Raw genomic sequence first — 19988 nt, forward strand, 5'->3', positions numbered from 1 at the left:
CAAGGAAACCGGGTCACCTTGCAAAGAGGAGGCAAACTGGTTGATTTCATGGATTAGGAGGCCAAGGACACAGCTTGGTGAAGGCTCAGACCCAAAGATGCTTTTTGTTGCAATTTTTTTGTCAGGCAGGTGTGGCTTGGTAAGGTAACAGGTACACCTTTACAGCCTTTAATTTACAAGCCTGCTTGTGTTTTGGATAATTAGCTTCAAGCCTTCTATTTCCTAAATGTAAGTTCCTTATGAGAAAAATATACCACGTTTTCATTCTAATCTGCATAGACATAAGCTTATAACAGAGGTCTTTGTATATAATACAGTGTTCAGCAAATATTTGTTCAATGAATTAATTAGTAAATTATCAAAAGTTTCGGAAATTGAAAGCTGCAGAGAGCACTCATCATGAGGATTAGCTGTTCTGGGCTCTCCTGAATACATGGCCTGCTCTGTTGGGAAATGCCCTGCTCTCCTGCATCTGGAACTGTGAAACTCACCAAATCAGTTACCATGGGGGTGGCTTCCTGGGTTATGACCTTTCTAAGACTAAAATGATTGATTGTTTGGCTGCTGTTTAAAAGTATTTGTCCCAAGTAAAAGTTTTAGTGTTACAGGCAGAATTACTCACTGAAATATATGCTTAAGTTGAAATTTCTAAGTAGGCTCTTGTAAAAACAGGCAATTACTTGCTCAAGGCAGTTAATTGCATGCACAGATGGGTGCTTGTGTTACCAATTACTCATTTGCACTTGTGATTACCATTTGCATTAATTCATGAAATCTGGGGGAATTCTTAGGTAATAAGAAAGGTTTTAGGCATTTAAAAAACATATTAGTAACAGAAGAGGAGACCCAGAGGGAAGCAGAAGCTAAATATAAAACCCTATTCCAATGACTGTATTTAAAGAACAGTTTTTGAAGCTCATGGATGCTCGAGGTAAGAGGTTTACTTGATTGTCTTGCTTAAGTTATTTCCATTTACACTGTCAGCTTAAAAAAAGGAAAAGAAATGAAAACAGTATTTCAGCATTTCTCATTTTGTTTTTCTTGCAGCTTTCTGTTAATGTTCTCTGTGAAACAGTTTCTACTTTGATGGTTTCTAGTTTGCTGGAAGAGTTTGGGTTTTTTTTTCTAAAATACACATTCAAAGTTCTTTGAAATAACTTGAAATTCTAGATTTTTGGGGGAAAGTGTGTAAAAATCTCACATCCTCCAAGGTTATGGTGAATTGTCAAGGAGACATGCTGTTTGAGGTGGTATCATGACAATCCAGTACTATGATAAATGGACAGGGACTATAAACAGAAAATGAAGGGAATTCCCCTCCTCATCAAAACATGAGCATCAGCTTTAAGAAAAATTTTTTTTTAAAATCAGTTCTTGAATCGTCTACTGTAAAAAGCCTGAAATAAATGTTTTGTGAGGACAAATATCCTATGCTAAGATGTTCTCATGTGATGTCAGTCTTGAGTCCTGTAAAGGGAATTAAGCTGTCAAACTCTCTACTCTGTGAAAGCTACAAAGAACTTTTACTGCAGAGTTTCTCTAGGCACTTTGCAGGATTTGTTTTTTATTCTGGTAGTTGAATCTATTGTCCAGAGTGTTTGGGGGAAAGGAGACAGGGAGTAAACGCATCCCAACAAAGTAGTTTAATTAATAGGACAATGGGTTTAAGGCCTAGAGACGCCTGAATGTCCCTTTGCCTTAGAGGACTAACAGAAATAGGGAACAAACTAGTGGTACCCTTGGAAAGAGGGAGGGACAGTATAGGAATAAGGCATTAAGAGGTACAAACTATTAGATAGAAAATAAACTACACAGATATATTGTATGATGTGGGGAATAGAGTGAATATTTTATAATAACTATAAATGGAATACTGTTACTGAACACGAGTTTGTGTGCCAGACACAAAACGAGGCCAAATAAACTGAAACGTCGGAGTTTGGAGCAGAGAAAGGTTTATTGCAGGACCATGCAAGGAGAATGGGTGAATCAAAATGACAACCCACTCCAGTATTCTTGCCTCGAGAATTCCATGGACAGAGGAGCCTGGCAGGCTGCAGTCCATGGGGTCGCAGAGTTGGACATGACTGAAGAACTAACACTATACATACTATCCCCCACCCCTAAACCCCACAGGGTCAAAGTAGAGTATTTTTAAAGGCCACGTTGCATCCCTGGGTATGTGATAAGCTAGTGCACAGTTTTCTGGTTGATGCTGAGGTAACAGGCAGTTAACGCTACCAATCCTTAGGCATCAGAAAGTTCTGGAGGCTGCGTACTCAGGATCATCAAGTAGTTAATTTCTTTCATTTGATGGTGGGTTTTAGCACTTGAAAGGGCTTCCCTGGTGGCTCAGCTGGTAAAGAATCTGCTTGCAATGCAGGAGACCCCGGTTTGATTCCTGGGTTGGGGAGATCCGCTGGAGAAGGGACAGGCTACTCATTCCAATATTCTTGGGCTTACCTGGTGGCTCAGCTGGTAAAGAATCCACCTGCAATGTGGGAGACCTGGGTTCGATCCCTAGGTGGGGAAGATCCCCTGGAGAAGGGAATGGCTACCCACTCTAGTATTCTAGTATTCTGGAGAATTCCATGGACTATGTAGTCCCTGGGGTTGCAAAGAGTCGGACATGACTGAGTGCCTTTCACTTCACTTTAGCACCTGAAAAACTCAGGAGATGTGCATAGATGCTGTTATCTGGTGTTTCAGAGAGGAGCTACAGCAGAGGATTGGGCGAGGTGTCTGTCCTGGGAAGGCCCCATTGGGTCCTGCTCGGTTACAGTATTATCTTTGAAAAGTGTGAATCACTGTATTGTACACTTGTAACTTACATACTGTTACGCATCAACTATACTTCAGTTAAAAAAGAAAAAAGCCACAGGAAAAGAAGAATTTTCTATAGGGATGTGGGATTGAAGAGTGACCTCCCCAACCCTCTGTGAGATCTAGTATAATCCTTGGAGGATTTCCAGTGATGACTGGGTCTGTTCCCGGATTCTCCTGTAGTCCTTTCCCATGAATGCTCCTGCTGAACCAAGGAGCTCCAGCTCTGTGGAACACTGTTAGGATAGTGAAAGTTATAATGCAGTAACAAACAATCCCCCAGTCTCAGCATCCTAACACAACAATGGTTTACTTCTCTGCTGTGCTCTATGTTCATCGCGTGTCACATGTGAGACGGGGGCCTTGTTCATCAGAGTCACTCTGGGGCCTAGATAGTTGAAGCAGTCTCCTTTACTGATGTTTCTGGCCACTGTGTCAGAGGGGAAAGAGAAGTTTTAAAGGTCTTGTATGATCAACTAAATGCTCCTTTTTGGAAATGATTATATTCCTCTATTTACAAGTCATTCCCCATAACTAGTCATATGGCTCCATACACCATCAGGGAACCAGAAAAGGCAATTCTATCCTGTGTCTGGGTAAAAGGGTGGACCAGAAATAGTTGGCAAGCAGTACTAACAACTATTCCAAGTGACTTCAGATACAAGTGGACCCCATAGGATGTTCTGTTTGGTTCCAGGTGCCACAGAACTGCCACCGGTAGCCAGACCGCAGCCCACGTGCCGTTTCTTTTGCCACATATGCTCCTGGTAGGACAGCCACACTATGGTAGTTAATGTTACCTGGTGCACATCTTTTTTTTTTTTTTTCATTCTCATGAGGATGATAAGTTTTAAATAACTATAAGATCACTTCTTAGGAGTTCTTTAGACATTTGAAAAGAAATCGAATTGTGTTATTTGTGGTTGAATGTGATTAGCAGAGTTCTAAATCATTGCATTAAAGTATTCAAAGTTATGTAAACTTGAGTACTTGAGCTATTTCTTTTTGGCAGGAGGCATCTTCTCACATTCTGTCTTAGTTTGGAGGCATTTTGGGCTTTTTGTTTTGGGATGTGTGAACAGATCAAGAATTGTACTGAATCTGACAACTCGGAGGAGAATTGAATTCTGAATTTCTTGGCCATACCAGCTCACAAAATGGATAAATTAAGGGGGAACTAGGTGAGAGAAAAAGGAAGGGTAGATTCACAGCTTTGTAGCTTCTTAAAAACTGCATTCTGGCCTTGGTAACAATGTTTGGTAAACAAGGTAGATGAATAATGGCATAAAAAAAGACTTGTGCTAATTCCAATCTTGACCTCTGGCTCCTTCTCAAAGAGGACCTAGTGATAATACCAACTGGTATGTCTAAGGTAACAGGGCCCTTTTTACTTCTTTGTGGTCTGGTCTAAGAGAGATTGTTCTTGTTTTATGATTTTTGTTGCTAAGTCTTTGCTGGATATTTCTCAAAGTGCATTTGAATACTGGGTTTCCATCAGTTAGCTTCCTTTGCTCTCTTCCAGCATGAATTGAAAATTCTACCAGGGATATGCAATGCTGTTTTTCCACTCTGAGCTCTATTTCCATTTTTACCCCAGTTGCTGCTTGCTCTTTGGAATTCCTATTCTAAATGTTCTCAGGGATACGTGTTCTTTCCTATGCCTATGGTAATGGGTGGTAGGTATTTTTCCTGTAAAGAGGCACTTCCCACCCAGAATGGGTGCTAAAATCTGGTTACTTATTTTCATAAAGCGATGATAATTTCCTGTTTGGTTTTACAGGGAAGGCTTAAATAGCCTCTGGAGACAGTGGTTTCAGATACTGTTTATTTGCTTTGTATTAATTGTTTGCATTATAATAGTGTTATCAAATTCTTTGTCCTTTTTCATTTGTGCCTCCGATGCTTCATAGCTATAACACATTGAAAGAATTAATTATCAAGATTTCTCCTTTTCAAAATCTGCAAAATCACTCTTTCAAATTGGAAATGGAAGTTGCCAGTTTTGTGCTAATAAGTAACGCATGTGGCATTGTGTATGAATGAGGCTTAGTAAATTCATGTTTTTGATAGTAGAGGTGATTACACTGATGAAAAGCATCACGCATGCACCAGGCTCCTTTTTTGTACAGTGGTCCACTCTCATGAGGAGAAGGCAATGGCACCCCACTCCAGGACTCTTCCCTGGAAAATCCCATGGACAGAGGAGCCTGGTGGGCTGCAGTCCATGGGGTCGCTAAGAGTCGGACACGACTGAGTGATTTCCCTTTCACTTTTCCCTCTCATGCATTGGAGAAGGAAATGGCAACCCACTCCAGTGTTCTTGCCTGGAGAATCCCAGGGACGGGGGAGCCTGGTAGGAGGCTGTCTATGGGGTTGCACAGAGTCGGACACGACTGAATCGAGTTAGCAGCAGCCACTCTCATGAACACGTGTATTGTGGAGCTTGCGGCTGTGTATCATCAGAGGGAAAAGTCACAGAATTACGGAAGGAGAGAATAGGCAAAGACAGATTTTCTCTTTCTCAAACTTATAAAACTATAAAACCCTTTCTCTAAGGAAAATCTGATGTGGAAATCCAATATATAAACTAAGAACTGACTTGAGGCTAAAATGTGGTGGGAGGAATGGGGGTCCTAGGGACTAATGTATTTTCCAATCTCTACACCCTAAACTTTCATGGAGCACAGTTTGATAACCAGCGACGCTTAGTCCCCTTTCTGTAGACAGAAGACCTGAGCCTACCCAGAGAAGGTGTGTGACTCTCCCGGGACTGTGGCACATCCAGGACCACAGCGAGGCCTGCTCACTTGCCTGCTTTTGCCCTTGTCCATGAAAATGTGGTCTCTCAGCAGTCAGAGGGTGTTTTTGTATAAACAAGAAGGAAGCAAACACTTGGTGTTATTCCTATTGCTACTGAAAGAAAAACGTGTGGAAAAAACATCTTTTGTGATCATTAAGTAAAGATTTTGTACCCAGAAGTTATCTCCAAAGAAGTAAAAGCCAGGTTCAGCCAAGTCGGTGTAAAAGCAGAGAGAGAGATTTCTGTGCAGCGGCCTGAACCTTCTTGCTCTCCCTGCGGTCACGGGGACGTCTTTCTTCTGATTGTGTGTGACCCAGTGTGAAATTGAACGAGAATTTGTCGGAACAAGTCAGTGGAGTTTTCCAGCTCAGAAAGGGCTTATCGCAGTTCTTGGAGGGAGAAGGAAAAAGGAAAATTAAAAAGCACAAAGGAAAGCAAACTCCACTGCCAGCGTTGCCATAGTTGAAACATGAAACCCTAGTCTCTTAGTGCATTTTAACAATTCCTAGACCAGAGAAAATTATGTGTATTCCAATTTAAAGAGAAATCAATAGTTGTCTGCTGTGATTGAACGATACACTAGAGAACTGTACTGTAATTATGTTCATGGCAGCATCAGGGACAAATCCCCTGGGTTTTGAGTAGGTGTGAGACAGGAAAAAATTACCAGCCCGGTCACAGAAGGTTTAAAAAAAAAAAAGTACTCAGAAAGCCTTTCTTTCAGAATGGTGGTTTTAATTACATATTCTTCATCTAACAAATAACAGTTCTCTGATCCTGGCTAAAATCATTGCATTAAAAAAAAAATGTGTCTGGGGGAGGAAACAATGCTGTAAAATGGTTTTTTTCACATTTCTGTGGGTTTTCAGTTGTTCTACCTGCTCCTAGTTGGGACTGGATTTTTTTTTTTTTTTCTTCTTAAAATTGATAAAATATGAGGCCTAGTTTTAAAATTGGCATTGTTTCCCCTTCCATTATGATTTAAAGAAGAACAATAAAATCTATGCTTCTGACATTGCAAGTTAGGCTGCTGCCTCAAAGTGTTAAATTTCATCTCACAGTTTCCTGGGGCTGTTTTGCGGCCACTAATTTATGATTGGACTCAGAACCTTTCCCTTTCTCTGTCGTATGGTTAAAAAAAAGTGATTTCTCTACCTTTGTCTGACCCCCAGTAGAGATCCTACGACGTGCCAGGCATATAGTGGATCAATTCTAAGAATACAAAGATGGATCAAATATAGTCCCAGCTTTGTTTTTTTTTTTTTTTTTGAGGGACTCAGTCTACTGATTTTGGTAATAATTAACCTCTCACTTAGTAGCTGAGACTGTGTTCCTTACACACAAACAGGCTACCCCACTCCTTCCTACTCTGGTAGCTACAGAATTCTCTTTTCCTCGCTTGTTGCTGGTGAGAATTTCGCTACCACTCTTGGTATTCTGCACTCCTCCCATTGCGGATGCTCAGGACCCTGCCAAGCAATGGTGAATCTGGCCTGGGTGGGGGGCAGGGCTGGATTCCCCACTCGCTCTGCCCAGCAAGTCAAAAGATAGAAGGAACAATTTCACACAGATGTTTGAGTTTTAAGATGAGAGTGTCAAGTCATTAGGGCTGAGTGGTTCTGACCTGCGCATGAAGATTGCAAAGACAGTTTCCTGTGGGAAAGGAATTTAATAGAAGATTAATGAAAGCAGAAGCCCAGATTTTCTAGGTTTCTCTTTTCAGAGTTGGGTTTAGTTTTCCCCAGCCTATAAGGCAGAGGTTGAAATCCAGTTGAGTGTGGTTAGAAGCTGTTTTGTTTGGCTCCCAGCATATGGTGGTGGTGGTTTTTAATTTGAATTTAGGGACCAGCTTTTTACATTTGAGGGATTCCTCATGAAATCTGAAGTCTGACTTTTCTTGAAAATCAGAAGATCTGGTAATCCAGCATGTTTAAAGTCAGATGGTAGCCGCTGCCTGATGGAAGGACAGTTCGTTTTCATTTTACAACCAGGGCCCTGAGACGAGCATGCCCTTCAAGATAATTTGAAGGCTTTTGGATTCATCCTTTGTGAGTTGGAGGTGGGTTCCCTTCTAGTCAATAATCAATACAGAATCTTAGTTGGTCCTGGAACCATCTCCTCTGGGAAGTTTTCACTGGCATGTATGGCCTGCTTGGGTGTTCCTATTTCTCCATAAAGTTGCTGGGGTTTGTTCTAGCCTAACAGAGACTCAGAGCCATCAGAAGGGACCACATGTAAGCCGAAGCGCCATCTGTATCCCCACACAGCTGCCCTTGGCCACAACTGCTCTTCTGTTCTCGAGGTCTGAAATGTCCTCTAGAAAAAGAATACTGTGCCTGACAAGACAGGAGCTTAAGAGCAGAGGAGTCATTCCTGGTGTTATAGCAAAGAGAGCTAAAGGTTTTCTTATATATTTTTAAGACAACTGATATTTATTGGGCCCCCACTCTGTGTCAGACACTGAAGACAGTGAATAAAAAGAGATAAAGACATCTGCTTCGTCGAGTCTGCTGTGTTCTACATCCTAGAGAGGTAGTTAGATGCTAAATAACATTGTGTTCGATTACAAATTATAGCAAGAGGTTGTATACAGGGTTGAAGAGGGTAGGAGGGGGACTTCCCTGGTGGTTCAGTGGTTAAGGCTCCTGGCTAACAATGTAGGAGGCATGGTTTGGATCCCTGGTCTGGGGAACTCCTAGGGATCTTCCCTGGTAGCTCGGTTGGTAAAGAATCTGCCTGCAATGCAGACCGGGTTTGATCCTCGGGTCGGGAAGATCCTCCGGAGAAGGAAATGGCAACCCACTCCAGTATCCTTGCCTGGAAAATCCCATGGTCAGGGGAGCCTGGTGGCCTGCAGTCCAAGGGGTTGCAAAGAGTCGGGCACAACTGAGCTCCTAACACTTCTGGGGAACTAAGATCCCACATGCCATGTGAAAAAAATGAAAAAGAGGGTAGGAGAGTAAGGCAGGAAGTGGGAAAGCATGGATAGGAGGTGGGGAGTTACAATTTTAGATAAAGTTATCAGAAAAGGCCACACTCAGAAAGTAAAGTAAGTCCAGAAGACGGTGAGGGAGGTGCGAGGTGGATATCTGGGGGAGGAGGATGCAGACAGAATTCAGAGGACAAAGTCCTGAAGAAGGAGCAGAGCAGGTCTGGGAACTGGACGACCAGAAAGTTCAGAAAGGCCCTCGTGCTCATTTACTGGTTTGGGCTTCTGCTCTGTGTATTGGGCAGCGTGGTGGGAAAGGGCGGTGGTGAAGGGCAGGAAGACCTCTTCTAACTTGTCCAGTGGAGTCACTCTGGCTGCTGTGCTGGACGGAGACCCAAGGGGCAAAGGTGCAGGAAGAGGAACCAGTTAGGAGGCTGCTGCAGCGATGCTGGGGAAGGATGAGAGCCAGTGGGGCCAGGCTAGGGGCAGATTTGGGGTATATTTGAGGGTGGTGCTGACAAGATTTGATTGAATGTGAAGTGTGAGAAGAAGAGAGAAGCCAAGGATGACCCCAAGGTTCTGATCCAAGCAATTAAAATAATGAAGCTGCCAGTAACTGAATTGGGGAAAACTACAGGAAGAGCAGCGGTGTGGAGGAGTGACTGTCAGTCATGCTGGGGGGATATGTGGAATTTGAGTTGTATATTGGACATACAAGTGGATGTTGAGAAGGCAGTAAATCAGATGACTTCCATATGCAACAACATTGTATTTGCCTGTACAAATTTTCTCTAGAAAGCCTAAACAACAATTAATGTAAAGTTCTCATGTAATTAAGGAAAGGATGATAAAAGAAAAAAAAAAGATCTTTTCAACATTCAGTTACCTTGAAAGGAGACTGATTATAATAACCTTCAATTTAACATTAGATTCTTCCATTATTAACGTGAATTTAAAACATCATCATAGAAACTAAATAGTCATTAGAAATCACCTTGGGCTGAGAGCTGGGAGAACAAGTTTGTATTTCAATAGACCTACAATAAATATTTAATGCTGATAATAGAGATACATAGGAAGTGGGAAATATGCATGACTCACAAGGGAGACATCAAAGATTTTTTAATCAAATTGAAACCTTTTATAATAAAAGTGATTTGAATTTTCATCTGACTTTTTTGAAGTCAAAGCATTTCCTAGAAATAACCTCATTACGCTCTAGTGAGACCAGCCAGGACGCACAATGTTATTTCTAATTTATAGATCTGGCTATGGAGGAAGAGAGGCTACATAATCAGGTCACTGTATTCTGGGTGACTCAGTGTCTAAACACGGATTGGAGCCTACAGTTTTTTCATTTCGCATAAGTTATTTTCCAACTTTACTAAATTGTTTTCTTTCTTTTCTTTTCTATATAAACAAACAAACCAACCCTTGTTTTGCTTTCCTCAATGGCTTCTACCATTTTAACTCTAAGGTTTCTTGTGCAAAAAGGTTTTTCATTTTAAAGGAAAGATTTGAGCTGTGGCCAAGTATAGCCTAGCTTTCTGTCTCTAGGTTTCAAGGTATGGACAGATTCTCCCCTCAAGATGCATGTGAGGACTTCCTTGGTGGTCCAGTGGTTAACACTCCACTTTCCAATGCAGGGGGAGGGGGTTTGATCCCTGGGCAGAGAATTAACATCCCACAGGTCACGGGTGCAGCCAAAAATTAAAAAAAAAAAAAATGTGTGTGAAGGATCATTCTTCCTCCAAAAGTTCAAATAAACAAAGTGAACCCATCTCTGCTGTCAAAGCAAGATGAGTCATAAAACCAAGTACAGCCAGAGGTGGGGTTTGTCTGTAGTCAATTTCCGTATTCCCTTAAGAGATGAGCCACACCCAAAGTGAGAGTCATTCAACAGACATTTGTTGACCATCTGCTAAATAGATAACTCCAATCAGTGAGACAGTAGGCTTTGGTGGAGGGAAGCCCAGTGTATTCTAAGAATATATTAGAATTTCTAAGTAAGAATTTAGTGGAGAATGTGATCATAAATGACCCTCGTGCCATAGCCTTCTAATTCCATGACCCCAGACACGAGAAACCTTCCCTTCTAGCCTCATTTAGAATCCCAGGCAAAGATCCCTACTGGTTAGCCTGTGGTACATCTGTGCTCCTTAGACCAACCACTGTCCCTAGGGCCGTGGGTTATCATAGTATTCTGGATCTAGGTAATGTGGCTGGAGGGCAGCGAACTGTGATTGCAGACACTGTAGGCTCGCACAGAATGGGTAGTAGGAGAGGAGTCATTCCCAAAAGAAAGAGTTGAAGATACTACTAAGGGAAGGGTGGCTAAAAGGGCCACAGCAATAGATGTTGGCTAACAGGAGACTGTAGACAGGACACCGAAGAGGGGTCAGATGTCAGGGACGGTTTCCTGCAGAAGGTATTGGCTGACCTGTGTCATTTAAAACATGTGAGCCAAGCCTTGAAGAAAGAGTAGGCGTTCTCCAGGTGTTGATGTGTGTATTTGTTTGCAGACATAGGGAAGGTTCCGGAGGTCCAGGGACAGGGGTACATAAAGGCACAAAGGTGGGAAGAAAGAAAATGACCTAGCAGTAAGTAATGAGGGGATTGGTGGAGGTGAAGGAGGCAGGGGATGAGACTGTCCAGGAAAAGTAGATAGAGAGAGACTGGAAGGGGGCCTTACAAGGCAGGTGAGAGCATAGTTCGGATCAGAGAATGAGAATGAGTGGCTAGGCACAGAGGGGGGAGAAACCAAAGACTGGTTTCTTTCAGTGAAATCAACATTTGTAGGGGCTTCAGTAGGTGTGGTTTTCTGATTTTCTTCAATAGTATTGAGCAGCCTGGCTCTCAATATGGGAAAGGTAGGCAAGGCAGGGGTGGAGCCAATGCATGGGATTTGCCAGGTAAACGTGGCGGACTAGAGCAAGGAAGCTGAAGCTAGAACGAGCGAGGCTGCAGGAGGGACCCGAAGCCTCAGCAGTTAGGGCCAGAAGCGAGTTGGTCAAGGATGGGAGGTCTTGCTGAGTCAGAGAGAGGGGAGTGGTGGCTGAAAAGAACTTGGGGAGCTGAAGGGATAGGAAGTTGTGGTCAGAATGGGGTGCTGAATTTCAGGTCAAGTTATAAGGTCTAAGGGAGTGGTCATGGGTGTGAGAGGCAGAGCTGCAAAGGGAGTATACCAGTTAGGGTTCTTCTGACAAACAGAACCAATGGAATACATGCATCTTAGGGTGCTGGGTATTCCATTTCTTCCATACTCCATGTCTCTATGTCTGTGTCTGTTTGTCTATATATGCACCTATGTAATAAGGTTTATTCTAAGGAATTGGCCCATGTGATTATGGAAGTGAGGAAGTCCCAAGGTCTGCAAAATGAGTTAGCAGACTGGAGACTCAGGAACACTGATGGCTTAGTTCCATCCCAGTCCCCAGGCCTGAAAACCAGGAGAGCCCAAGAAATCGTTCCAGTCTCAAGACTGGCAGGCTTGAGACCCAGGAAGAGCTAATACTTCTGTTCAAGTCTGAAGGCAGAGGATTCTCTTATGTGAATTCCCCCTCTTAAGTGGGGGAGGGTCAGTATTTTTGCTCTATTTAGTCCTTCAATTGTTGGATGAGGCCAATCTACATTAGGGAAGGCAATCTGCTTTATTCAGTCTACTGATTTAAGTGTTACTCTCACCCCAAAACACTCAGAATAATGCTTGACTGGGCACTGGGCACTCTGTGGTCCAGTCAAGTTGCCACTTGAAATTAACCATCATACAGCTGTTTAGTTGCTAAGTCGTGTCTGACTCTTTCATGACCCCATGGACTGTAGCCCACCAGGCTCCTCTAGAAACTGACCCATTTACTCCAGATTCTCTGTGCTGGCTCAGGTTGTTCTTCTGGCCTTGACCTTCTGGCTCCAAGTTCCCACTTTAGCTCCTGCCTTTGTCGGTGCTTCCCTGGTGGTTCAGATGGTAAAGAATCTGCCTACAATGCAGGAGACCTGAGTTCAATCCCTGGATTGGTAAGATCCCCTGAAGAAGGGAATGGCTACACACTCTAGTATTCTTGCCTGGAAAATTCCATGGAAAAAGGAGCCTGGGTGCTACAGTCCATGTGATTGCAAAGAGTTGGATATGACTGAGTGACTAACTCTCTCACTTTGGCCATGGACACACCGCACCCCCCACCCCCTGCCCCCCACAAAGCTGAGTCTGCTAGTTAGAACTGTGATGGGAAGCTTCCGTGTAGACTGGAGTTGACACCTGGGAGCTGAGACTGAGTTCTGACTTGGCTGTGCATAAAGATTGTTTGCTGGGAGCGACCTGCTCTGAAGAAAGCTATCCAAGATGTATCTAATCTGTGCCCAGTACCCAATTCCCAGAGGGAAATTCAAGGCTAAATTGGGTCCTCAGAGCATTTGAGGAACAAAGAAAAGATTGCAGGTATATTACTGTGTGCCACTGCGTAGGTGAGCTTGATGGAACAGGTAACAGATGCTGGCTCCATCCAGCTACACACAGAATTGCCTTCACTACAGGACGAGGATTGTCAGAACACAATTTTACCTGCCAGGGACAGCCAGAGAAGCGATTATGATTAGGCATCTTGTTTCATGAGCAGGGCAGTTTTAATGGAAATCAAGGATATCATAATAAGTTGGTGGCTTCTGGGCAGTAGATACATAAAGAAAAAACCTGCCTTTGCTGAGTAATTTTTGTTACCCACCAAAGGCAACAGGATTAGTAAACAAGTCATCTCTTTTAAGACGCTCGTGTGTGCTGTGTATGTGCTAAGTCACTTCAGCCACGTCCAACTCGTTTTGACCCTATGGACTGAAACACGCCAGGCTCCTTTGTCCATGGAATTCTCCAGGCAAGAATACTGGTGTAGGTTGTCATGCCCTCCTCCAGGGGATCCTCCTGACTGAGGGACTAAACCCATGTTTCTTATGTCTCCTGCATTGGCAAGCGAGTTCTTTACCACTAGCACCACCTGGGAAGTGCTTATATATTAAAAATCTACTCTTCTGAACCTCCAAGGACCAGTGTTTTAAAGTAATCCTTGACCAAAAGTCTGAAAAATCGGGCAATTTCTCTGGAATAAGCCTTGGGAGAAACAGATAATATTATTAATCTGTACTCTCATTTCTTTCCTCTTTGGGATTCCCATTTGATGTATTCCCATTCATCCCCCTTCACATGGATAGTTAGTCTCTTGTTCTGTTTGAACTTCATGGAACTGAAAGTCTTACATGATTTCCATACTCAATTCCAAAAGAACCTGATTGAAAAATAACTTTCAAAGGTGTTCACTTTTTCTTTCCTTTCATTGTTGCTTCCTTCCTTCCATCCTTCCGTTCTTAATAAATATTTCTCCTGTAGGGAGAGGTTATCAGAGAAGGCAATGGCACCCCACTCCAGTACTCTTGCCTGGAAAATCCCATGGACAGAGGAGCCTGGTAGGCTGCAGTCCATGGGGTCGCTAGAGTCGGACACGACTGAGCGACTTCACTTTCACTTTTCACTTTCCTGCATTGGAGAAGGAAATGGCAACCCACTCCAGTGTTCTTGCCTGGAGAATCCCAGGGATGGCGGAGCCTGATGGGCTTCCGTCTATGGGGTCGCACAGAGTCGGACACGACTGAAGCGACTCAGCAGCAGCAGCAGCAGCAGCGGCACGCAGGGTCGATAGTTGTGGCGTGTGGGGTCTGTTCCCTGACCAGGGATCGAGTGCATCGTCTTAGCCACAGGACCACCAGGGAAGTCCTTTATTTCTCTGTTTCTTAGCTCAACTGTTAAATGATTGGCTTGGGTTTTTACCTTTTCCTCTATTTGGAATTGAATCTAGGCCCCATCTTTTACATAATGTGCAATCTCTGGAAAGTTATTTAACTTCTATGGGTGTCAGTTTCCTTATCTATAAAATTGTGATAATAATAGAATCTACTTCCTGGGTTCCCTTGTGGCTCAGATGGTAAAGAATCTGCCTGCAATGCAGGAGACCTGGGTTTGATCCCTGGGTCAGGAAGATCCCCCTGGAGAAGGGAATGGCAACCCACTCTAGTATTCTCGTCTGGAGAACCCCATGGATGGAGGAGCCTGGCAGGCTACAGGCCACGGGGTCACAAAGAGTTGGACACGACTGAGTGACTTACATTTTCACTTCCTGGGTTATCATGGAGATTCAATAAGATATTCTATATATGGTTGACCCTTGAACAATGTTGGAGTTAGGGGAACTGTCTACCACAGTTGAAATCTGCTTCTGCCTCAAAAACAAAAAAATATTGATAAATGATTTACCAAGGGCAGGAACCTGAAACAGTTTGGATAGAATAAGGGTAATTTCTAACCAAACACAAATGTTTTGCCACACTTTGTTCAAGGGTTAACTGTAGTTACCCCAGTGTTTCGCAAACAGCAAATGCTCAATAGACAGTGGCTCCAATTTTTATTTGTTATTCTGCACCTCAGATTCCTTCCAGTAGTCTTTATAGGTATATAGCTGATCTGTGTTTGTTGATTCACTAACAATAGGATGTTTAGCTAACTGTGACTCAGGCTTTATTTACTGTAGGTGGCTATTTTATATTTGAAAGTGGAAACAAGAAAATCTTGCTTTTCATAGTCTGTCCAAATAACCAAATTTTGCTTGGTTGGGTGCATTTGAGGGAAGTGAGGTGAAGGAAGGAATATTTGGGTGGTAAATCTCGATTCTTAGCTTCCCAGGTGGCTCAGTGGTAAAGAATCCAGCTGCTAATGCAGGAGATGCAAGAGACCTGGGTTCAATCCCTGGGTCGAAAAGATCATCTGGAGTGGGAAATGGCAACCCACAGTATTCTTGCCTGGAAAATTCCATGGACAGAGGAGACTGGCGGGCCACAGTCCACAGGGTTGCAAAGAGTCTGACAGGACTGAGAGACTGGAGACAGGCTAAGTCTCGATGCCTAAGTCTCCTTTCTAGCTTTCAACTGCGCAGGAAGCCAGCGATTACTTTGCTGACACCCATGACTTTTTTGCTCCTGACTCATCTCAGATGATGCCGTAAGGAAACCGTGGCTTCGGTAAATGAACATATAATTTGTTTCTTGAATTTAATAGTGTATGGATTGGGATTCTCTGAGCACTAATCTCCCTAATAAGGACAATTCCTGATTGTAAATTATTTAGTCTGTATACAATTTAGAAACTTGGGAATGTTTAGATATTCAGTATTTCACAAGCCAGACTATTCATGTGCAGAGAATGACTACCAAATCCTCTGATTTGGTTCAGATAACTTACAAGCTTACGCAACTCTTTTAAAGGTATTGAACAACGAAACGGTGAATCACGTGGCTTGGTTAGTTTTGCCTTAGGTTATTCAGTCAGTCTTCAAACATGTGTGCTTCAGACACACAAGCGAATGTGATACCATCTCTGCTCTGTGGGGGATAAGTGGCAGAGAGTACTTTTGTCAGAAAAATATGGTGGTTACAGCAGGAAACAATCATTTATTCAGCAATTCAATAAGTATTAATGAAGCATTTATAGAAGCCAGGTACTAAGTTAGATATAGATGAGTCAACAATGGTAATGCAGATGCTTTGTGCCCTACTGGACTTGTTAAAACTCATAGTAGAGATAAAAAATTAAGTACGTTTATAGTACATTGTGATAAAGGCACAATAAAGGAACAATTTATAGTCCCTTGTGACATGAAATCGAATTAAGGAAAGGAGCTAGAGTAATGAAATCAAAATAAGAAAAGTTAAAATACTCAGTTCAGAGCTGGTATTTCTTCTATTTTCCCTTCTTTTTTTTTTTGTTGTTTATTCTTTCTTTTCCTTTTGAGACTGGAAAGATCAGAAATCGTGAGCATAATACAGTTCCATTCAAAAGAAGTTGTATGGGAGAACTGTACCTTTAGAAGTTTCTTTGGTGGAAAAGCAATTAAGAGTACAGATAGAAAGAGCGGTAGTAATATAGTTGATGTCTTAAGTAGATGGTGGCATGTATATTAGGCAATGAACTTAGGGTAATTGCAGACAGAAAAAGCTGCGAGTTCTTTCAGATGAGCATATTAGCACTGACAGCAAGGAACAACCGAAAAGGACCTGCCTGGGTGTCAAGACCATGGCGAAAGAAGATGTAGATTTGGACTTGGGTGAGAACAGGATTTTTCTTCTAAGCGGCCCTGGCTGAAGGCTTCACCAGTGTTCTAGGGAGGAGGGCATTTATACTTGCAATTATTTATATTTTACTGTACATACTTCTACTTAAGAAAACCAAAAGTAAATTATATATACTTAGTTCCTTCCCTCATAGGGAGTTGTATTCTCTTAAACGTTGTCTCATTTTGCTCATCAGGTCCTGAGTTATAAAAAGTTTTTTTTTTTTTTTTTTCTGGTTGGAAAGTACCCGAATCCAGTGGAAATGACCAACACTCATGGTCTAGCACCCCAAGCATGTCTGAGTAAGAAGTCCTCACTTGTTTTTGGTACAAAGCCCTAAATGCTAAGAGGGTCTGCAAACTCAGAAGTTCACAAGTCTCCTTGTGAATCAGAAATACCTGAGGAGCTTTGAAAAATAGAGATAATCTGTCTCATCGCAGCAGATTCTGAGATCATAGGTTTGGGGGTGACAACTGGGGATATATTTTTAAAAAGGCTTCTCAGGTGATTCTGATGTACCTAGTCTGCCAATCAGAGAAGGCAATGGCACCCCACTCCAGTACTCTTGCCTGGAAAATCCCATGGGCGGAGGAGCCTGGTAGGCTGCATTCCATGGGGTCACGAAGAGTTGGACATGACTGAGCGATTTCACTTTCACTTTTCACTTTCATGCATTGGAGGAAGAAATGGCAGCCCACTCCAGTGTTCTTGCCTGGAGAATCCCAGGGACGGGGGAGCCTGGTGGGCTGCCGTCTATGGGGTCACACAGAGTTGGACACAACTGAAGGACTTAGCAGCAGCAGCAGCAGCGGTCTGCCAATGGGTTGCTGTTTCTAAACCATTGTACCAGCTTAAATGTAGATGTCTCATTTATTTCCAGTTTCAGATGGATCGCTCATATTAAGCCTTAAACATAGATATACATTAATGGCAATTTAAAATTCTTCTCCCCTTCCTTTGTCCCATCCTCTTTTCTTTCATCTCTTCCACATTTTCCATTGAATCCTAAAATTTGTAGACATAGTGTGATCCCCTTGTTTAAACCCTGCTTTGAGATATAAGAAGATAAATAAACTATTAGGGAAACTTCTTGCTTATTTAGCCCAATACATTTTCCTGGCAGAGTCTCAGAGTCAGGTAACAATTCACAAGTGGAGCTACTTTACAATAAACATAACACGGTTGAAAAAGATGTGAGACAGAGCAGTGGAGAATCGGCTGAAATCGACACATTGTGCAGCTGGCTTTTTCAGACCTGCCTTCTTCCCTCTGGCAGGCTCTTTCAGTGGGTTCCACCACATCTCATGACTCAGCTCCGATGACCTGGCAGGCTTCTCACTGTGGCCCCTGGGGTGGGAGTTTCGTGATGGCCTTCCTTCCAGGGTTGGGGCTCCTGCCAGCTTGGATTTAGTCTGTCAGTCCCTTTAGCTGTCTTCCAGCTCCTTTGTATCTAGGCTCCTTCCCTAGGCAAGTGGCCTGTTGTAGACCCAGTCACCCCAAAACTTTTCCAATGTTTGATCAGCTTCATAACCAAATACGTTTTCCCTTATGTTCAACTGAGGTCTCTTTTGTCATAACAAAATCCTTATCTCCTTATCTGGTCTTCTGAGGACCAATATCCTTATAGAATCCCATTTCCATTCCTTTAATAGTCTCTTACTCATCTCAAAGCTCTCACACTTTTTTCTTACCTGAATTGATAAGTTTAAGGCACTTTGAACAGAGCCTGACACAAACATATGTAGGTGTTCTTTCTATTATTATTTTCTCTACATCCTTCTAATAGTATTATGAACAGAGGTAGACTTATTTCTCTAGTGATTTTTCAAACAAGGAGCAGAGTGAGGACAGGGGTACGATTATTGTCACATTCCTTTTACCTCTTTATGCACTGATGTCTGCTTTCCTCCTTCATGTCTCCCAACCCTCAACCTCATACACTTCAGCTAAATCACCTACTTTGAATTTGTTTTCAAGGAAAATGACCTCCAAGTGTTATTTTTCTCTTTTGTCACTGCTGAGTACTTTTTCTTCTTGTTAAATTATGTATGTTTTGGCAGTAATTTGGGATAAGAGGCATACATAGGAGGTTTCCATTTTCATTTTCTGTAAAAATTGCTTATTGTGCCATAATTTGTTTAAGATAGGAAGTTATGGTCGTATAAACTCTTATATACATTCACATTGCCCAGGAGCATTGTTTGTAGAATAGCAGACGTTTTTAGTTTCATTACCCCTAGGTCTTTTTCCAGTTTGAGGTAAATCTTCCTCCCTGAGAATCATAACATAAATAAAATGTGATCAATGAGCTTTCCTCAAAATAACTTAAAAAGCTGGCTTTATTTGTTTGGCTGTGCTGGGTCTTAGTTGCAGCACCAGGGATCTTTGATCCTTGTTATTGCACATGAGACCTTGGCTGCATCTGTGGGATCCCTGACCAGGGCTCGAAGGGGGCCACCTGCACAGGGAGTGTGGAGTCTTAGCCCCTGGACCGCCAGGGAAGTCCCTTCCCTTGAAATAATTTCTGAGGTGTGATATGAAACATCGTACGTTGACAAAAGACCTCTTACTGTTAAGACTTGGTCTCCATAGGAAGACAGAGGACCTGCTGTAATTTTGGCAAGAATCAAGGCAGGGACCAGAGGTTGGTCGGTCAGTTGAAGAAGTTGCTCAAGCTGAGAATTAAAGACAGATAAATATATAGATAGAGGTTTTTAGGTATCTAAATGTCTTAAACATTTTAGTTTAAATTTTAAAGGTACGGATTATCTCTTACTGTAAGGTCCAGCTTTTCCTTGCTATGAGTTCATTGTTTGAGGTTCCATGTTCTCATTCTTATATAAACCACTTTGGTCATGCATCATTAACCACATCCAGTTTCAATTTCTTTAAAGTGGGGCAAGATCTTAAAAACACTTTAAAATAAACTGACTGTCGTCTCTGTCTAGACATGAGTTTTCCTGTATTTTTCTTCCTACGTTTTACAGTTGCCTTACCCATACCTAAATAGGCAGCAGTTTTTAAAGCAACTCATTTTTGAGTTTTTTGAGACATTTAACTAAATTTTTACAGAAACCTTTTTCTTTTACATTTCTATTTTATTGGTTTACATAGTATTTACTCTAATTACATAATTCTTATAACAAATGCAGTGGGCATAGACATGTCTGAGATTGATAACAGGTGATTCTTAGGAGCTCAGCTGATGGGCACCGAAGTGCAGGGGCTGCTGGGAAACAGTCTGTGCTTGACTATTGGTCGGTGGGTTAAAGAAGAACAGAGCTGGCTTGG

At 42.4% G+C, this 19988-nt stretch overlaps 1 long non-coding RNA gene across 3 annotated transcripts in view; it reads left to right on the plus strand.

The window, feature by feature from the left end:
• The first annotated feature begins 211 nt into the window (after positions 1–211).
• LOC129656946 (uncharacterized) overlaps positions 212–19988 on the plus strand; it is a 59301-nt gene continuing 39524 nt past the window's right edge. For 2 of the 3 annotated variants that reach the window (XR_008716541.1, XR_008716539.1), the window contains exon 1: positions 775–931. This is a non-coding gene — a long non-coding RNA (uncharacterized LOC129656946). Of the gene's footprint in view, positions 229–774; positions 932–19988 lie in introns of those variants that run through there. The other variant, XR_008716540.1, reaches the window with a different exon arrangement.

The sequence above is a fragment of the Bubalus kerabau genome, chromosome 1 (genome assembly GCF_029407905.1).
Source record: "Bubalus kerabau isolate K-KA32 ecotype Philippines breed swamp buffalo chromosome 1, PCC_UOA_SB_1v2, whole genome shotgun sequence".
Taxonomy (NCBI): Eukaryota; Metazoa; Chordata; class Mammalia; order Artiodactyla; family Bovidae; genus Bubalus; species Bubalus kerabau.